The following is a 20,373-nucleotide window of genomic DNA, read 5'->3' as shown; positions in this document are numbered from 1 at the left end:
GAATTATGCTAAGTAAAACATCAGACAGAGAGAACTACTGCATGGTATCACTTCTGTGTAGAATCTAAAGGTAAAACAAAAGACCGAACTCGTAGAAACAGAGAGCAGAAGAGTAGTTTCCAGGGAGAGGGGAAACAGGCAAAGGCTGGCAAAGAACACAAACTTTCAGTTAGAAGACGAACTAGATTTGAGGATCCAATGTGTAATTGGTGACTGTAGTTGATAATACTGAATTATATACTTGAAATTTGCTCAGAGAGTAGAATTTAAATGTTCTCTCACATCCACAAAGGATAACTATGTAAGGCGATGGGTGTGCAAATTAACTCAATGTATACATATATCCAATCACCATTTTTGTACACTTTAAATATCTTACAGCTTTGTCACTTTTACCTCAGGCTGCAAAGAAAATGTAAAGAGCCCTGATTATACTGCCGGTGTCCCAGCAGATACACACTCATGTGATGTGAGGCTCAGAAACATTGGGTGGTAGATTTTATTGCCTTGAAATTATGCAAATCCGTGAGATCCTGAGAAATGGGACTGGTGGTAACAATCCAGGTAGAAGAGATACCATGTGAGCATATTACTCAGTATTTACTCAGGACCCTCAGCAGCATTCATCACGGTCAGGCTCTCCACGTTGCCGCATAAAGAGATTCCTCTTTGTCTGATGTGTGTGTAAGTTGTGTAAGTGAAGTCTTACAATTCTATTGAAATTTTTATCTGCCCAGAGACAAAATATGACATTTTTACCCTTTTACATTTTCTGTATCCCCCTATCTGATGTAAAGGACAGTCCAGAAAGATCAAGATTTCAGTCAGTTTTCATTAAATAAGTGAATGTATCCAGGAGGGTAATTCGGAGTGAATAAGTTTTGTTGTTTTGCTGGACAAATCCAGGTCCCTTGTTAAAGGTCTTCCATGGGTATCAGAATATATGAATGTGTGTTCAGTCTCTCTGACTTTTTACCAGATCTGTTATGTTCTAGATCCCACCAATAAGTACTCTCTGCTGTAATGTAAATCTGAAGCTAAATGTCAGGTTTCCGATTGTCCCATGCACTTTCCCTCCACATTTTTGTGTGTCTGAAATAGAGACTTTCTGACAAGCTGTGTCAAAGGAAACTTACCGGCCACTAGGCTATTAGTATGTCTGAACAAGGCCACCATTTCCTATGCACGCCACCCATCCAGCCATCGCCTTCATGGGATGGATCGCATTGCCAGCACCACATGAGACTGAATTTCAGCCTTGATTTATTTCCCTAATTAAGTGCTGTACATGCCTTCAGAAGGATTGTGCCCCACGCTGCTCCCAGAGGGAAAGCCATCTGTAGGCAGCAGGCGGGTGGTCGCTGCCCAGCAATGCAGTGGGAGCGAAGCTCCCGGTGGGTCTCAAAGGCTCCTGCAACAACTCATGAAACCAGGACTGCCACACCAGGCATGACATTTTTTGACTGTCAAATGCTTCTGGGTAATTTCCAGGTGAGAGTGTAAGCCAGTTAAGGCAAATGCAAAGTTGCAATTTTAACCAAATAAGAAATGGAAAGTCCCCCCAGTACATCTCTCTTCTGGTTCTTCTCCTCCTCTTCTTCTGTTTCTTCTTTGAGTCACTTGTCACCTTGGTCTTTCACTCCCAAACACAGAGCCTGACACTTAGTAGGGCTTATATATAAAGTTTCTTGGATGGATGGATGGATGGATGGATGGATGGATGGATGGATGGACAGATATATATATATGCAATTACCATACTCACTGATGAACAGTAGGAACAGGTGCCATGTAATAAAATCAGTGTAACTCTTGGAATTATCTTGAGGAATTAGTGAAACATGACTAAAATCCCAATGTAGAACAACCTCCTTTTATACTTCTATATTCACCAGATACCTTACTAGTTCTTATGTTAATAAGCTAGTTAGCTTTGGTCATGAAATAGCATCCACTATTTAAATTATCAGACTAAAGTAACATCTAAAATTTGCTCTGCAGTGGTACTTCTTCCTCTCCCAGAATGTTTTGGACTGATTGTTCAATAATGCAAGTGTATTTAGGATAATTGCAGTAATGATAGTCCTCTCTCCAGAAGTGTAGTGCCACACTGGGAAATGAAAACTAACAAAATAACAGACTTACTCTTCATTAACTTTCTTTTTAAGAAGCTTCTTTGTATGTGATAAGGTTTTATAATTGAATAGGGAAAAGGATCGATAACTTGCAATGCAAAACCAAATTAAAACTTCATAAGTATTTATATGAGGACAATGAGGCACTTTGCTACTTGGTTTTAAATCCTTTTGGACCAGGTGCTAGACAGAGATCCTGGGGCTTATCACTTTTTGGGGAAAAGAATGGTACCTCTTACTGTGGTCTGCATGTTTATGGCCTCCCCAAATTTCCTGTGTTTAAATCCTAACCCTCAAAGGCGATGGCATTATAGGTGGTGCTTTTGGGAGGTTATGAAGTCATGAGGGTGGAGCCCTCATGAGTGGGATTAGTGCCCTTGTAAAAGACCCTTCAGAGCTCCCCAGCCCCTCCACCATGGGAGGGCACAGCGAAAAAGTGCCAACCGTAAACCAGGAAGAGAGCCCTCATCAACCATGCTAGTGCCCTGATATTGGACTTCTAGTCTCCAGAACAATGAGCAATAAATTTCCTCTGTTTATAAGCCACCTAGTCTATGGTATTGTTAAATCATCCCAAAGAGACTAAGACATATATTGCAGGAATTATCAAGCTTACCTTTTATATTCAGATTTCCGATATTTTTGTTTAACATTTCAGTGCTTTCTCTTTGCTTTCTCCTGAATGTGATAATCAGCCTTACATGTCACCCACACGTAGACATCCACACACACCTGCAGGTGCCAGAATGATGTAATATGCCTGAGGTTGGTGGCTGGTATGGCCCTGCAGAATCACAGAGCCTGACTCTTGAATGCAGAACACTCAGAAAGGTTTTCCTTAGCACAAGCTTTTCTATAGCTTACACTCTGAACCCTGGAGCCAGAAAGCTCAGCTTCTAATCTTAATTCAGCAGCTTACTAGATGCATGACCTTTAAAACATTCTTCATCTTTCCAGGCATCAGTTTCCACGTGTGAATTAGGATACTAATAGTGCCTGAGGTTGTTGCAAGGATTAAAACATACTGTAGCACCTGGGACTTGGAAATCATCTCAAATAATCTCTGTTACTTGTACTAATATTGTCTATATCACATCTGTATTACTTAGATGTATTGTGTGGATATTTTCTTTGAAGAATAACTAACTTTTATGCGTGGGTTTCAAAAGATTGTAAAAGAACTTCCTTGAAGGCAAACAAAAGACAGGAGAAGCATCCGTGTCCAGTCGCCACATCGCAGGAAGGTCTCCTATGTTCTCTCTCCTATCCCCACCCTACCAGCTACAGTTAGTTACTGCCTCCTTCAAACCTTGCTGTTCTGTGCATAAACTGCTAGCCCAGCACTTATAACACTTCATGTATACATTTTTACCTCTAGGTCGCCCCCCACTAGACTAGAAGCATTCTTCAGTACATGAACCTGTCTAATTCATCTTTGTATCCCCTGCACCCAGCTTGGCACCCAGTGTTTATGGAATTAATTAATACACAATGCTGAACACAGGCAAAAGGCAAAGTGCATGTGATTTGATGGCAGTTTTTAGCATTCAAGAGGTATGGCCCATTTTTTTCCCCACCAAGTCAAAATGTTTCTAAATTGCTTCAACTTTCTCTCTAGGATCGGTTTTGCTCTATCACAGTCATTGCCTCTCTTGATAGGCAGAAGTGTTAGAAATTTAATTTGATTCTGACCAATCCAACCAGCCCATTTTGAGTCCCTTGGATTAAAGAAACTGCTGTTTGGTTGTATCCTGTAGAATGACTGGATTACAGAAAAGAAGCCAGAATAGAACAATTTGAGAAATGATTTAGATCAAGATGCTTGCTGGGACCCTTGTAATAACAGTAGTGGTGTCAAAGTGAAGAGCAAAGAGGAAAGAGGAGCATTGAGTTTAGTGAAACCCACTACATTTTTTTCTGAGATATAATTGACATATAACGGTATATATGTTTAAGGTGTACAATGTATTGGTTTGATACATTTATGTATTACAGTACTGTTACCATGGTAGTGTAACACCTCTAACATGTCCCATAATTATCATTTCTTTTTCAAAGTGAAAACAATTAAGATCTAGCCCCTTACCATTTGACATTTATAATACAGTATCCCCGACTATAATCTCTGTGCCCTGCTTTAGCTCCCTGGGCCTGACTTATCTACCATTGGCAAGTTTGTACACTTAAACATCTCAGCTCCCCACCCCACCCCCAGCCCCTGGGGTATGAGTTTAACTTTTTTAGATTCTACATATGAGTGAAATCACACAGTGTTTGTCTTTCCTTTCTGACTTATTTCACTTAGCATAATGCCCTCAAGGCATCCATGTTGTCATAAATTACAGGATTTCCTTCTTTCTCCTGGCTGAATAATATTCCACTGCACATATGTATACTACATCTTCTTTATCCATTCTTCTGTTGGCAGACACTTAAGATTGTTTCCGTATTTGGGCTATTGTGCCTAATGCTGCTGCAGTGAACATGGGAGTGTACATATCTCTTTCATATCCTATTTTCATCTCCTTTGGATATAGGCCCAGAAGTGGATTGCTGGATCATATAGTAGTTCTATTTTTAATTTTTTGAGGAGCTTCTATACTGTTTTCCATAACGGCTGTACCAATTTACACCCCCACCAACAATGCACAAGGATTACCTTTTCTCCACATCCTTGACAACACTGTTACCTCTTGTCTTCTTAATGAAAACCATTCTAACAGGTGTGAGGTGATGTCTCATTGTGGTTTTGATTTGCATTTCCCTGATGATTAGTGATGTTGAGCATCTTTTCATGAGCCTGTCGGCCATCTAGACGTTTCTTTGGAAAAATGTCTGTTTAACTCCTCTGCCCATTTTTGAATTGGATTGTTTGATTCTTTGTTATTGAGTTGTATGAGTTCTTTATATACTTTGGGTATTAACCCCTTGTCAGATGTATGGTCTGCAAATATTTCTCCCATTCTATAGGTTGCCTTTCATTTTGTTGGTTGTTTCTTTTGCTGTGCAGAAGCTTTTTAGTTTGATGTGGTCCACTTGTGGATTTTTGCTTCTGTTACTTATGCTTCTGGTATCATATCCAAAAAATCATTGCCGAGGCCACAGTGTCAAGGAGCTTTTCTCCTATGTTTTCTCCCAGGAATTTTATGCCATCTGATCTAATGTTTATAGTCTTTAATCCATTTGAGTTAATTTTTGTGGGTCCAGTTTAATTTTTCTGCATGTGAATATCTGATTTTCCCATCACCATTTGTTGAAGAGATTGTCCTTTCGCCCCTGAGTGTTCTTGGCTCTCTTGTCAATTATTCATTGACTGTATATGTAAGGCTTTATTTCTGGGCTCTCTATTCTGTTCTGTAGATCTATATGTCAAGTTTTATGCCAGTTCATACTGTCTTAATTATTATAAGTTTATAGTATTGTTTGAAATCAGGAAAAATGATGCCTCCAGCTTTGTTCTTCTTGCTCAGGGCTGCTTTGGCTATTCTGGGGTCTTTTGTGGTTAATACAAATTTTGAGATTTTTTTCTCTTTGAAAAATGCCAATGGAATTTTGATAGAGGTTGCTTTCAATCTATAGATGGCTTTGGGTAGTATGGATATTTTAACAATATTAATTCTTCCAATCCATGAACATAGGATATCCTTCCATTCATTTGTGACTTCAGTTTCTTTCATCACATTGTACAGATCTTTCACTTCCTTGGTTAAATTTATTGCTAAGTATTTTATTGTTTTTGATGCAATTGTAAATGGGAGAGTTTTCTTAGTTTCTTTTTCAGATGTTTCATAGTTACCATACAGAAAAACCACTGATTTCCAAATGTTGGTTTTATATCGTGCAACTTTATTGGATTTGTTGATTAATTCCAATAGTTTTACCATAAAATAAAGAGTAAGAAATAAACAATTATTTTATAAGCATACAAAGAAATGTGTTGCTTTTTTGTATATTGCTCTTTTACATAAAAGAGACTCTGACATTTGTCTAAGTTTTCAACTGCTGTTCACAGAAATATCTTAAAGATGTTTATAGAAAAAAATGGTGTCCTCCAACGAGTATTGGTGCAAGCCAAAAAGGAAATGTAAAGGGGTTTTCTCAGTTTTTCTGACATGTTTGATTGATTTGAATTTTAGGTGTGAAATCCAAAAACAATGTTTTTTTTTCTTGATTGTTTGTGACTATGTTTATTCTCTACACAAAACAGTAGCTCCCATTTGGATAGGAAAAATTTTTGAAATGGCTATAATGTTTGACTTTGTCTAATGTAGATGCTGAGATACTGACAAGGTCATTTTTCATGTCATGATAGCAATAAATAAAACACAAAAGGCTACCCAGGTATTGTTAGCAAAAAGATTTCCAGAATTAAATTAGAGACTAAAATTTTATTCAGATTGAGGTTAACGAATTGAATGAGTACATAGAGATTCTTATTTAATGGAGCTCAATTAAGATGCCAAAAACTTGGGTGGCACATTGCTTGTATCCAAGTACCTCCAAACAAGTACAAAACCTTCCTTTCTTCTTGGCCAAATGCCTGGTAATGTAATGAAGAAGGCTTCTGCAGCAACTGAATTCCCATTGTCTGCTGCAGTATAAGCAAGCATGGGGTAACTCTTGATTTTGATGTTTTATTTCATTCATGGTATTGTGTTTGGGTTTTGTTTGTTTGCAGATTTGTATTTAGGTTCTTCCCAGATTTCCTTCCCACATTCTTAAGCCAAAATATTGCTGACTTTTGTCTTTTAAATAATCAATTGAAGAAAACTATTCCTATCAGAGTCTTAGATCTTCAGTAGGAAACTTTGAAACAGAGTCAGAAACCAGACTAATTTTGGTCCCAGTCCTGCATCTGTCATTTACTAAAAAACTATGTGATCTCTTTGTGCCTTAGTTGTCTCTTCTGTAAAATTGGCAGAATTATGGGAACTTACAAATCTTTTTAAGTACTGAATGAGAATGTGCTCAGCACACGTCACCTCACACAGTAGGGTCTCAATAGTGTCTACTATCATTATTCTATAATAATAACTATCAGTGTTCCCTATCTCACCAGCATCAAATCTCCTATCTTCTGATCTTACTGCCTTTTTTTTTTTTTTGGTATTTATAGTCTGATGCTGTTTTCTGTTTTCCTCCTAGGTAAAGTAATTCTATATTTTTCTTTGTATTTCTTGAAAATTGGCCTCCCCTCTCTTAAAGGACTCTCATAAACATTTCCCATAATTCAACTGCAAAAATATACAGCCATAAATGAATACCAAATGCATTCAACTAGGCTATCTTCTCTCCATGTCTCTCACCCCACACCCCTGACCCATCTCTCTCTCTCTCTCTTCCTCTCCCTATCTCCTCCATCTCTCACCCTCTTGCTGTCTCTGCTTGGTACACCCCTGCTTAAAAAATATGATACAAGACAGATTCACTACAGCTCTATACAAATAGGATGGCTCTTGTTTAAATGGAGGGAGCCCTTTTCTGAAAGATTAGGAGCCGTGACTACAAGAATTCATTCAATACTTTCTTCTCTCTGGGGAGTTGGTGGTAAATCCTTAGAGGACTCCTTGATCCATTGACATCGTATTGAAGAATCATGTTATATTTAAGCATATAAACCTCCATACTTTAGGAGACAATGAGAGATTGTTAAAGACCCTTATGAATTAAGTTTTTATTACAGTTTATTTTCTCTAAAGTCATTATTTTCAGGCTAAAAGATGATCATATTTTATTTACACTGTTGCTTCCTATACAATTGAATCAAAAGAATTGTATTACTCTGAAATAAACTAATATAGAATGTACTTAATTCAGCTATTTACTTACCTTAACACGAGAGAGAATATGCCCTCCATCAGGGATTCAGAGTCTTCCTCTGAATTGTGTCTTGCCATTTTTGGTTTTACATTCTCTCTGCCTTGTCTTAAATTTCATTTAGTGTCTTAGTTTAAAATGACAGAAAATGAAACTTTATATCAGGTAAAAATGAAGCCCCCAAGGGGCCTTGTGATAATCCGTCCCACGCTGAAGGATGACAAAGGCAGGAATCGGAGTCACGGCCTGGGGGGAAAGCGCCCTTTACCTTCTCCCCTGGGTGTGGACCTTTGAAGCAAAGGGTGGTGGGGCCCATGGGGGCCTCGAGTGCATGCTCGTTCAGGTGGAGCCCCAAGAACATTCTTAGCTTCACTTGGGATTGTTCTGCCATTGTTATGCGTGCTCAGTGACATGGTCAGGGCATGGTCTGTTTCATGTTATGAGCCACCCAGTTCCCTGACCTGAGAGCCACGGGGACTGAACCCCCCTGGGCTAGCTCTCTGGTATGTGGGCTGAGGGTGAGGACAGCCGTTTCTTCATGCTGGCCTCGCACACAGCGGGCGTGGATTTCCATCACGCAGCTCTGGGGAGAGACCTTCCAGGGCCCGTGTGCCAAAAGAAAGGAACAGGCTATCCCACCTGCCTTTGGGGATTGGATGCCCACTGGGCTGCCCTGCACGACCCCATGGCCCCCCAGGGGCTGGGCTGGATTTCCAAAATACTGTGCAATGCGACGCCTCTCCCGTGCAATCTTGAGGGATGCGTAAACGCTCTTCCTGACACTGCGCACCCCCCAACCTCACGTTCACGCCACACAAGCATCACCTCACTTCTCACTCCACTCGAATGAAACAACGAGGCTTTGCTTCAGAACTCCTTGTACTGCTCCTCAATTGTCTGTGATGAGAGAAAACATTTTCGGGCATTTATAGGCAGTTTCCAGAGCAAATCATGTACACAGAAAAAGGAAAATAGACTGGACGCTGTGTTTTTTGGCATTCCTCACTGTTTAAGAAACATATGTTTAAAATAAAAACCCAGAGAAATCTCTTCTTGGTGTTTCAATCGTCTGCCTTGTTTGGGTTTTTATTTTCTCAGCAATTGTTATTGTTACGATTAAATAATATTTTTTAACATTGCCTGACGCGCAGGCAGGCCAAGGCTGAGAGAGATGAAATTCTCAGCACCTGGCTGGGTGGCCTGATGGCCTGTGTGTAGACGGGTCCACCAAAGGCCGTGTGTGTTACTCTCCATGGTGTTTGGGCTGTTTGTAAACACGCCACCTTGTGTGTGTTTTTATTACACCTTGTGATGTGGCATCAGAGGCTGACCATACTCACACTTGCAAGACCCTGGCTCTGAAGGTGGCCCCTGCTGCCCGGTTGCTCAGTCTCACATGGCTACCCGCCGTGCACACGTGTCTCGAGCAGAAATGCCACTGTGGCCCCACTGTGTGCACAGCAGGAAGGCAGGGTGTGCTTCTATCCCCGGAGCCGTCACCCAGCATCATGCTCCCCGCTCCTCAGGCAGCAGCCTATCCACCCTCACCTTCCCCGCACCTGCTCACCCTGCCAGGGAGGGAAGGCAGTTTTCCCGATGTGGCTTCCACACTTTGCAGTGGAAGTTTTGGGAAAGTGGCAAAAGGCCTGAAGCAAAGCAAAAGAGCAGCAGACGTATCCGCAGGGCCCCGGCTCAGGGCGGCTGCTGGGGCAGCGGCTGTGGCCGACTCGCTGGGGCTGCCACACTGGGCATCATCCCCTCGCAGGAGGCACCCCTGGGGAAGCTTAGGGCAGCCAGCCTCCTTCCAGAAGTGTGTTCTTTACCTCCCTGAGGTCCTGGAGGGCTGGGAAGCACCACACAGTGAATTGAGCTGCGTTCCAGGGAATTCTTAACTACCAGGCAGGCAACTTTCTGGTTAACTTTGGGCAGAGAGGCTGCTCAGAGCAGGGCCTGCCTATGGCCGCAAACTGGCAAGCATGGGAAGAGGGCCTTGCACCTGCTGGGTGCTGTGCCTGAGAGCAGGGAAGCAGGCTCCCCCGGTAAGTCTTGCCTCTCCCCCTTTCCAAGTCAGAAGCAGTCTGTGAGGAGATGCTTAAAGACCATGCATATCTTGCTCCTCATTCAATCCCCCCATGCCAGATTAGCACCCACTGATGTAAGTATGCCAGAGGGACTCAGGCAGCACCTTAATCAGGTGATCCGCGTTATCAGCAGGGAGGGGCAGGTGGACAGTGTGAGTCTCCATGCAGGTTACCCTGAGGACACATCAACCAGGAAGTGTTTGGGTTGAGAATGTGTAGCCTCATTCAGTCACAAGGAAATGGCAGACAAACCTCAAATGAGGAACATTTTATGAAGAGAGGGGGTCTGTGTTCTCAAAAACGTCAACATTGTCAGTGAAAGCAAAAAGCAATAGAAATGTTTCAAATGCAAAGACGCAAAGGGCAATGATGCTTTAAAATTGGATTGTAGAGGTGGGTGGCTGCACAGCTCTGTGAAGACGCTCAAGTCATTGGATGATACATTGTGAATGCGGGAGTCGTGTGGTATGTGAATTATTTCCCAAAGCTGTTAATAAAAAAGCAGCAGAGGGACAGACCGCCTGGTGCAGGGTCTGATCCTAGGCTGGACCCTGTCCTGGGGGGAAATATATCCCATAAAGGGCACCACCAAGTCAGTATCAACGTAGGAATACGAATGGAAGAATAGATGAAATTAGGGCACCAATATGGCATTTACTGGTCTGGTGACTGCACTGAGATTAGTAGGAGGACACCCCTGTTCCTGGGCAATACACCAGGAAGTGTTTAGGGTGACCGCCCACAAAGTGTATAATTTACCCTCAAATGGTTTAGAAAAAAGTGTGTGTGTGTGTGTGCACGAGTGTGCACGTAAGGGAGTCTGGGGAGAGACAGACAGGTAGACTGAGCCTGAGCACATGCCAGCACAGGTTAATGCAAATGTAATAAAATGCAATGATAGGCTGATGCTCTTTTATTAAAATGCACATTCCTGGGCCCAGGTTTCCCCAGGGTGGCTCCCTCATGTCTTCTGAGGCTGAGGCCCAGGACCAGAGTGAGAAATTCTGTTGTCTGGGTCCAGGCATATGCTGCCACACTCCTCAGGAATATTCTCCAGTCTAAGAGACTGAATCAACATTGGGATTTTTTTCACACTTTTATTCCCCCATTAATTTTAAAAGGTTTCATTCTGAAACCTTTTAAATATATTCATGAGAAGAGAAAATAGCCTGTGACTCCTCCGTCATACCCGTGGCTCTCCCCAGAGAGTGGTTTTGCCCACAGGGTTTTGGCAGAGCTGAGACAGATTTGCTGGTCACTGCAGAGGGGCCAGCAGTGGCATATGGAGGCCAGGGACATGGCCCCCAGCCCACATTGCACAGGATGGCCCCCACCACAGACTTAACTGGTGCCCAGCGTCAACAATGCCATGGCTGAGAGACCCGCCCATATACCCATCCTCCAGATTCAGGAAGTTTTAAGACATTGCCACACTTGTTTCCTCTATTGTGTCCCTTCTCTGGGGTCATTTTGAACAGACAGCTGATAGCATGTCATTTCACCCCTCCACATATCAGTGTGCATTTCTGAAATAATATGGAATTTTCTTATGTGACCACAGTGCCACTGTCAAACTCAACAAAATGAATAATAGCTTCCCAAGACTGGCCCAGATAATAACTAGTCCACATTCATCTATCCTGGACCAAACAATGTGTGGACCCTTAGAACACTGAGATGCGATAGTTTAATTTTGGAAATGTCCACCCTTATGAGATAAATAAAGAGCCCTAGCTTTGCATTGTATCCGGGTCTGGCTTGCCCCATTTCCTCAGTCTCCTAACACACAGGATACATAATTGTTTTCTGACCCCTGAGAAGTATGGATTAATTCAATAGGCTTGTCAGTGATTACAGTATTTTTCTTCCCATGGAACTATTTTGGAGAGATTACTGAGGCAGATCATTGTAAATTACATTTTTTAATCATTAGGTTGTGCCTTCCTCCTCCTCAATGTATTTCACTATTTTCTTCCCCAGACACATGGAAAGATCTCAGCTTTTAATGAAGAACTTCTTTCTGGAACATGTTTTTAGAATACGAATTTGGTAGCACACATGACGTAATCCCGATTCCCAACTTTGCGTGCACGATTGCTGTGTAAAAATTGAACCTCTAAGTCCCATCTGAATTCTGGTTGCTGGGTTCTTTATAGGAAGTATTCTTTTGTTTTCCTTTTTTAAAGAAACCACAATATTGTCATCTGAGAAACAGATCCACGGGCTGGGAAGCCAGGAACATTGGAAGCAGGCTTGTCTTTTTTGGAAGGCCAAGTCCACCCGGAGAAGTCATGCTCTGTGCTGGGTGCTGGAGCACGTATCCAGTTTTGCTCTGTACCCAGGACAGCTTAGCTACAGAGCAGTTACACCTAGAAGAAAAACGCTCTCTTAGCCGAGTGCTGTAAGATTCGTCATTGCTTGAATGCCAGCAGCTTTCTAAAAATGCACCCCGAGTAAGTCGTATGTTAGAATGCCTGGACAGCAAATGAACTCTGAAGATTTCATAAATGCAGTGGATTAGTGCCTCAATCAAATGGGAACCAACTAATCACCCCGTCATGGTTTTTAACCAATGTTACAAATTGAGACCGTGAGACTTGTTAAAGATCTCTATTTTTCATGACCCAGGGTAATATTTTGCCATGTATTGCCTTGCTTAACTAAATCAACAAGGTAATTCACATTGCCCTGTCCTAAAATGAAAGTAACAGAAAATATTCCCAGCCATGGTTCTGACTAAACTACTTAAGTGTTTGTGGAAAATTAGTTGATAGAATTAGCCAAATTTTTTTGTAACCTAGGGGGCTGGGATTGAATAAGAAATTAGGGCACTGTGAACAGTGTGAAGTTAGTCTGCAGGAACCCATGTGGAAGAGGCGACTCGTTCAAAGACCCAGCTGTGGGAATATTGATTGGCATGGCCTTTATGCTGGGGAGCCATCTATTAATGGCCCGTTGTCAGTGGTGTCTGTTCTGTGGTCCTTCTCTTAGAATTCGTGATAGTCTTAGAGCTAAATGCAAAACCCTTCCAGATGCAGAAGAAAATGCAAATCCGGGTGCTAATGACGTAGTCGCTCAGCAAAGCACTTGGAGAATAGTTACTGGGAAACAGAAACAGCCACTTGGGGATTACAGATACTTCCTATGGTGGTTTCTTTAAGAAAAAAAGGGGGAAATAGAATAATTCCCTATGCAGAGCACAGAAACTAGAATTTTGATGGGGTTTATGGCTTCATTTTACTATTTTATATTTTACAATCCTTCACCGTCCCAAAAATATGTACCTTTTAAACAGATTGCTCGCAGGCATTGGTACCTGCTTAGTGCTGGCAGAAATCCGTGGCTTTCTGGGCTGTCACTGACTTGGCCTCGGGAATATGAGCAGGCTAAGGATGCTGCCACCCAGGAAAGGGGCTGTGCTGTCACTGTTGCAGGGCTCTGCACCCCCAGGGTCACAGCCTACAGGCCCTTTGGTGGAAAGGAGTAAGATGTCCATTTCAAAACCCAGGCACCCTGCTGGGTAGTGTCCGCAAGAGGGTCTGAGCAGTTTGGTGGCTGATTGAGAAACTGAGGAAGTGGGGGAGCTTTTCCCCACCATAGGTCACTCCTGGCGTCCATCTCTTGGCAGGGGTGGTATGGAAATTTGCAGGGCAGAACTGTCTGAGTAAGTAGAAGAGAGCAGATTTGATCTAACACATATTCTCTGAGTTTAGTTCCATGTAGGTCAATTTTTAAGAGTGTGCGGCTGGCCAGTCTGCAAGTCTGCCTGGGAGCTGGCTGCCTGGCTTCCACGCAGGCCAAGAAATCCCCTCTTTCGCCTCGGAGCACCAATTAATAAAAGTTCTTCACTGAGCGGGGTAGTGGGAAAACGGGCTGAACTGAATCCAGCATCCTGTGAAACGGCTTCCCAGGTCATCAGACCCACAGCATTGCTGGACTCCCAGCTGTGGGCCATGTGGAAGATGCCAGGTAACACCAGCCAACCTCTCAAATACCAGCTGGTGTGAGCAGGGCACACGCATCCTGGAGTCATTTCATGTTTCAGTGTTAAAGCTCTGTGTACAGGGATTCAAAGGAGTTTTGATTTGGTGGTTGTGGATAATCTGGCTAGACTTTTTCAATGCAAGAAAATGAGAAAATGTTCATGGAAGATTAAAAAAGAAGCATATTATTTGCTCCACAGTATGAACAAATGGCCAGATCTGTTCTAGGTGGTGGAACTTTTAAGGGTCAAAGTATCTTTTATCTGAAAGTTGTGTGTTTCTGTTCTCATTGCTGGTGCTGGTTTTAGAAGAGGAAAAACCTCCTTCTCATTCCCCAAAACCATACCAAACCAATCGTGACTCTATTGCCTATGTGTGCCTTTGATGTACTTTTCTCATTCTTGAAAATAAGGGCTGGAGATAGAGAGGGCGTCAGACAGATGAGGCCCCACCCTAATGGGGGATGCATACCTCAAACAAGTGACAGGGCAAATAAGCAATAAACGGTGGGGAGTACTGAGGAATAGGGCAGAAACCCACAAGAGGGGACTGCGGAGGAGAAGGGGACAGGCAGGAAATTTCTGGCATTTCCCAAAAAATGGGTGACAGTTGCTACTAGTAGGCCAGTCAGAAAAAGAGGGAAGGATGTTCCAGACCAAGTTAAGAAGGATGGAGGCCTTGGGGGCCTGCGTGTGGTGACATGTTAGAGGGGGAGGCAGGGGAAGGGCAGGCTACTGCACCTGAACTTCACTCTGGTTGTGTAAGAAGCAGTGTAAGGCTGGAATTGGGAGAATGGCATGATCTGATTTTGGTTTTAAACATATGACTCTGGCTTTTGTGTGAAAAGTGGATGGGAATGGAACAAGAGAACAAGAGTGGGAGCTGTCACAGAAGTTGGGGTGACAGAAAATGGTGACTTGGGCTGGGGAGATGGGAGTGAGTCAGACTTACTGGATGCTGACAGACTTACTAATAATAATAATAACTGCTTATATTTCATTGAGTACATAATCTGGGCCAGGCATGTTTGTAAGCATTTAACATATATTATCTTCACAAGAACCCTATGAAGTAGGTAATATTGTCCCCGTCATAAATGAGGAAATACCAGTATGCGGCCAAATTTTATGCCCAAGTTCTCAAAAGAAGAGGATGGAGGAACCAGGTTTGCTCTCAACCACTGTTGTTACACTGCAGCCAAAGATATATTTTGAAGGTAGATTTGTCATCTTGTCTGCATTTTTATTGCTTGGAAATATATCAGCCCACAAATTCTGCAGAGATTGACCAAAAGAAAGCCTTTTGGGGGCCAGGAAGTGGCCTGGAGTTGGGGCCACCCCAACCTTGTTGCGCCCAGCAGGCAGGGGAAACGCTTCCCTTGGCTTTAACCCCTTTGTGAATACATTCAATTATTCGGTAAAATAACTGACACAGAATTCTTTTGGCTTGGGGGAGATGGAAGCATCTTTCTCCGTGTGCAGGTGATGGCCCAAGGCTGGGTGGGAGGTGTGTGAGCATCTGGCAGCCTCAGTCCACTGCCACCTGCTAGCTCTGTGGACTAATTACTTAACACCTCTGAGCCTTGGTTTCTACATCTGTAAAATGGCCATAAGACCAACCTCGGAATGCTGGTGTGAAGATTTTAAGAACCGCTAGTTGTAGCACGTCCTGCCATATCATAGGCCGTGACTGCTAATGAGCAACCACTCTTAAATACCCCTTGCAGTGTAGGGCAAGATGGGCAATTAGAAAACAAGCAAAGATTGACTTTGTTTTTGTTGTATAACCCACTCGATTATTTTCAGTTAATGTTTAGCACCAATGAAAAAATATGAATGGTTTGATCCTCCATTCACTTACTTACATGACTGAATTTTTCATATGCCTTTATGTGTGGAGTAGTGTCAGCCTTTGCTACACTGATACACGTAAAACAACCACATGTAGGTGCCCATTCCTCAGACGAGAGGTGAACAGAACCCTGATTCATACGGCTCCTAATTGCTCCTTTCCGTTTTGATCTCACGGCAATAAATGGGAAGTGGACAGACTCACCCAAGCCAAACTACAATTTCTTTTTGTTTTCAAAGTCAGCAATTGGCATATTTAGTACAGTGTCCGTTTAGAGGGAGATTAGCAGAAAAGGCAAATGTAGGGCGAAGGGTATGTGGAAGTCATATAAGCAGAGCAGTAAAAGCTCAGACTCTGCAGGCGGACCGCCTACATAGCACAGCTGGGTGGCCCTGAGCGAATCCCTTCACCCGTATGAGCCTAGGCTCCTCATCTCAGCACAGGCACTTTCCCACTAGGGGTGTTGTAAAAGTTAAAATAATGCATATAAAAAGTGCTTTTGCTTAGTAGAAGCTGAAACAAATGTTAGCCACAGATACTGCTGCTATTACAGCCAGTCGGCATTTTTCAAAAGGAAGAAGGAAAATTCTGAAGCTTAAGAAAAAAAAAATAATAACTATTTTACTTCTGTTGGCAGAAATAATTGAGGACGGCACTGTAAGCTAACCTATAAAGTCTATTCTTGCAATCCTTTCTGCAAAAAGCAGGTATGGGGCTTTACCTTTGGAAATAGTGGTTTGTGGCAGTTTCCCCTTATCTGTGGGGGGTACATTCAAAGACCCCCAGTGTATGCCTGACACTACAGATAGTACCAAGCCCTGTGTGTACTGTTTTTTCTTCTATACGTATACACCTATGATAAAGTTTAATGTATAAATTAGGCACAGAGATTAACAATACCTAATAATAGAGCAATTATAACAATATCCTATAATAAAAGTTGTGTGACTGTGGGCTCTCTCTCGAAATATCTTACTGTGCTGTACGTAACCTTCTGCTGGTGATGATGTTAAAATCCCTGCATGAAAAGCTGAAGTGAGGTGGAGGACGCAGGCATTGTGACGTGGCGTTAGGCTGCTGGTGGCCTGACAGTACTTCAGGAGGGGGATCACCTGCTTCTGGACCTTGGGTAACTGAAACCAGGGGAAGTGAGACCACACTGTATTGGGTTTTCAACTTCTCCTCTGGTGCAACCCGATTTTTCTACAAATAGAGTTAATTAAACTGGGTCAGTCTCGTGCTCTGAAGATAGTTCTGTTCTGTCAGTTCAAGAACAATTATAAGCCCACATTCAAAAGACTTTCAAACTACAGATGGTCATTATAAAGGAGAAAAAGGAGCCCAAAACTTCAGGCCCTTGTGGAACGGCAGCTGCGGAGCTTCAGTGTCAGGAGCCCATAATTTCTCACCTGCTTCTATGTGCCAGCTGGTGACACGATTGCCAAATCAGCCATCCTGGGCTTAAAGAGACATCTACTGGGTCTCCAGCTGTCAGTGGTGCCACATGAGATCTGCTCATTTCGTGAATGGACAGGGCCATCTGAAGAGTCCCAGATGACAGTAATAACATATTCCAGTATAAATACCACATGATTTGATCCAGAATTCTGTGTATTTGTGAGTTAAAATGAAAGCAATATATTAAGAAATTATTTTGCAGGAAACTTAATTGTCTCCTACAGTTTCTAAAACGCTGTATCAACAGTTTCATTTATTATAATTTGTGAAACTAAATGAGAAAGAGCTGGGAAAGAGGAACATCTTTTTATTCTAGGAAAAAAAAAAAAAAGGCCCAAGTTGTTTTGGTCATTTTGAGTATTTTAGCAAGTGGGGAATAACAAAAGGAAATAGGATGTAAATGCTCCATTGTTCTTACGGATGTGCAGTTCTAAATAGTTAGGATCCCCATGTGCTGAGATTGTAACCAGAAATAATTTGAATTTGTAGCTACATTGAATTGAGTGCTAAGAGAAACAACATAAACCCCATTTTGGATTGTGGGAAAAAATAACTTCATAAAATGATGGGCTATAACTTGCTGCTGCTTATTTTTCAGACCATCAGGACCATGTGCTGATGCTCCCTCCTGGCAACCCAGGGTTGACCAGTGAGAGATTAGGGTGAGGCAGACTTTGGAGCCAGTCTCCACTGGCTTGGCTGTGTGGCTTTGGAGAAGCCACTTGGCCTCTCTGAGAGTTTCCATCTTCCTTGTCAAGCAGATGATAACAGTTCCTGCCCCACAGGGGCTCTGCCAAGATCAAGTAAGAAAGTGCACGTGAAAAGCAAGTGTCCTGGGGTCCACACCATGAGCACATGGCAGGGGGAGTGGGGGGATGGCAGTGTGGATGAAGGTCACAAGGCAGGCTGGTGATGGAGATGGTGACGGAGCTTTGCCGTCCCTCCCAAAATCAAGAACCCAGCACACATGTTGTTTGTTTACCAGGATGACTTTCCCCATAAGGAAAACAAAAAGCACAGACCAGGTTCTGAAAGAAGTTCAAGCAAAGCTGAGATGTTAAAAAATAGCAGACTTCTGAGTCTTTGTCTTATTTTTCATTTTCCTCCTCTTATTTCATACCGCACTGCACTGTGTTTATAGAGGATTATTCAGTTGTCTGATCCATCAAACGGTCGTGAAGATTGAATAATATCAACATTAAGAACCCTGATTCCAGCCACTCTGGAGTTTTCACTGAGAACCAGAATGCGTCCTTTCAGAGTACCAAGAATCCAGTCTGGGTACATACCGCTTTTTCTCTTGAGCTTTTCCCTCTATTTATTTATCTCTGGTTGAGGAATAGAGAATTTTCAATAAAGGATATTCATTTTAGTAACTAGGGGAATTCTAATCCTGGTTTTTACTGATGGTTTTCATTGTGTGCATGTTTTGTGGGAGCCCCAGGCAGTTTTGCTACAGATACGTTTGTATGAGGCATGTTATTTCCAAATTCTCATAGAAGAAAACCATTACCCAAATTTACATATGGGTGATTTGGTAATTTGTGGAATAATAACTTGTGGTGAAGTAAATCGTCCCAGAAAACTGAATTGGGACCTTGGAATACCAAGTGGGTCTCCTAGGGCGACGGCCGAAGCCGCAGTGCGGGTGGGATCTAGTGGCGAGGAGCAGCCCCAGCGCCGGCGGGTGTAACTGACCGGCAGAAGCCACCTGGCGATGCTTTTGCATGAATGTGCTGCACAGAGTGATTAAAGCCTCCGACCATACGTACGGTGTTCAGAGAAATAATAGGGAAAAGTTGACGTGTCATCATTGAGGTGTTTTCATATTCTAAGTAATTGATGCCAATCTCTCAGCTTTCCTTTCCCTGTTTCCCTCATTTGAGCCGTTCTAAACCAGTGACAGGTTGTCAGGGTGGGTCCCCATGACCTGACAGCATTTGGAATCCTTGAAACAACAAAGGAGTGAATGTGACTGCCCCCATCCCGCAGCCCCTCTCCAATCAGTGACAGCAATTTTGAACCATATTCCTCTTTTTTTTTTACATTGATCCAATTAGTTTGGCCCATGCTTTCCAAATTGGGTTGCTTTTCTGTAATAACAATTCTGTGTTTGTCATCCATTTATATATTAAGCACTTGCTATGTGCCAGGCGTCATACGAGGCTTAGGGATGTAGTTTCAGCCCAATGGGAGAGGAGACAAGTCAGCAAAATCAAGGCAGGCGTCCTGGGTCAGAATTCTGGCAGAACACAGGGGAAACATGTACTGGCCCAAGGTGGGCAGAGAGAGAGAGAGGCTTTCGGGGGTGAAAACAAGTCGATGCTGGTTCTTCCTCTTTTATGCTTTGGGGAATAAAATGGTCATTTTAATGAAATCCATCTCATTCAAACTATGTAACTATAGTTTCAATAGGATCTAAGAAAAGAAATTTGGGGCACAATTTTTAAAGATATTCCAATCACTTCAGAAACATAAGAAATTTTATAAGAAAGAACGTTATCTACACCATAATATTTTAATGTAAATTCTAAATGGTCGTTTCCAGACATATATCCCCAGAGACTTTAAAATCAGAAAGTAGAACACTAAACTGGAAAGAACGACATTCTACCCGTCCTCCCCTAAAGGAAGTGTGTGCTGTCTGAGTGTCTTCACCTCTGTCTTCTCTCCAGGCCTGTGCCTACAGCTGAGACGCACAGAATCAGCTGCCTACTGGACATTTCCAAGAGAATGTCTCCTAGCACCTCACACTCAACACGGCCAAGGCCAAATTCATCGCCTCCTCCCCCTTCTGTAAAAATTACCCATGGGGCTGACAGCTGAGGTTCCTGTTAGCTGTCCCCCTTTCCTGAATTTCCCGTTCCACAGGCTCATGTCCTGGTCTGGCCCTTTGTTTAGATGCTCACACCAGCCTCCTAACTTCCTGCTTCCTGTTTGTCTCTGCCCTCAAAGTCTGGCCAACATGGCTGTCAGTGTGGCCTGTAGCTCCAGACCTTGTATCTGCTCAGGAATTGGCACACTTAACGACTCCCCACTGCGGGGGTA

General features: G+C 42.8%; 1 protein-coding gene across 2 annotated transcripts in view; it reads left to right on the top strand.

Moving 5' to 3' along the window:
• ADAM12 (ADAM metallopeptidase domain 12) overlaps nt 1-20,373 on the top strand; it is a 333,734-nt gene that overhangs the window by 181,268 nt on the left and 132,093 nt on the right. The gene's annotated exons all lie outside the window — the stretch shown is intronic.

This window comes from Manis pentadactyla, chromosome 8 (genome assembly GCF_030020395.1).
Source record: "Manis pentadactyla isolate mManPen7 chromosome 8, mManPen7.hap1, whole genome shotgun sequence".
NCBI lineage: Eukaryota > Metazoa > Chordata > Mammalia > Pholidota > Manidae > Manis > Manis pentadactyla.
The sequence above is the reverse complement of the archived record's forward strand: the minus strand, read 5'-3'. Positions and strand labels throughout refer to the sequence as shown.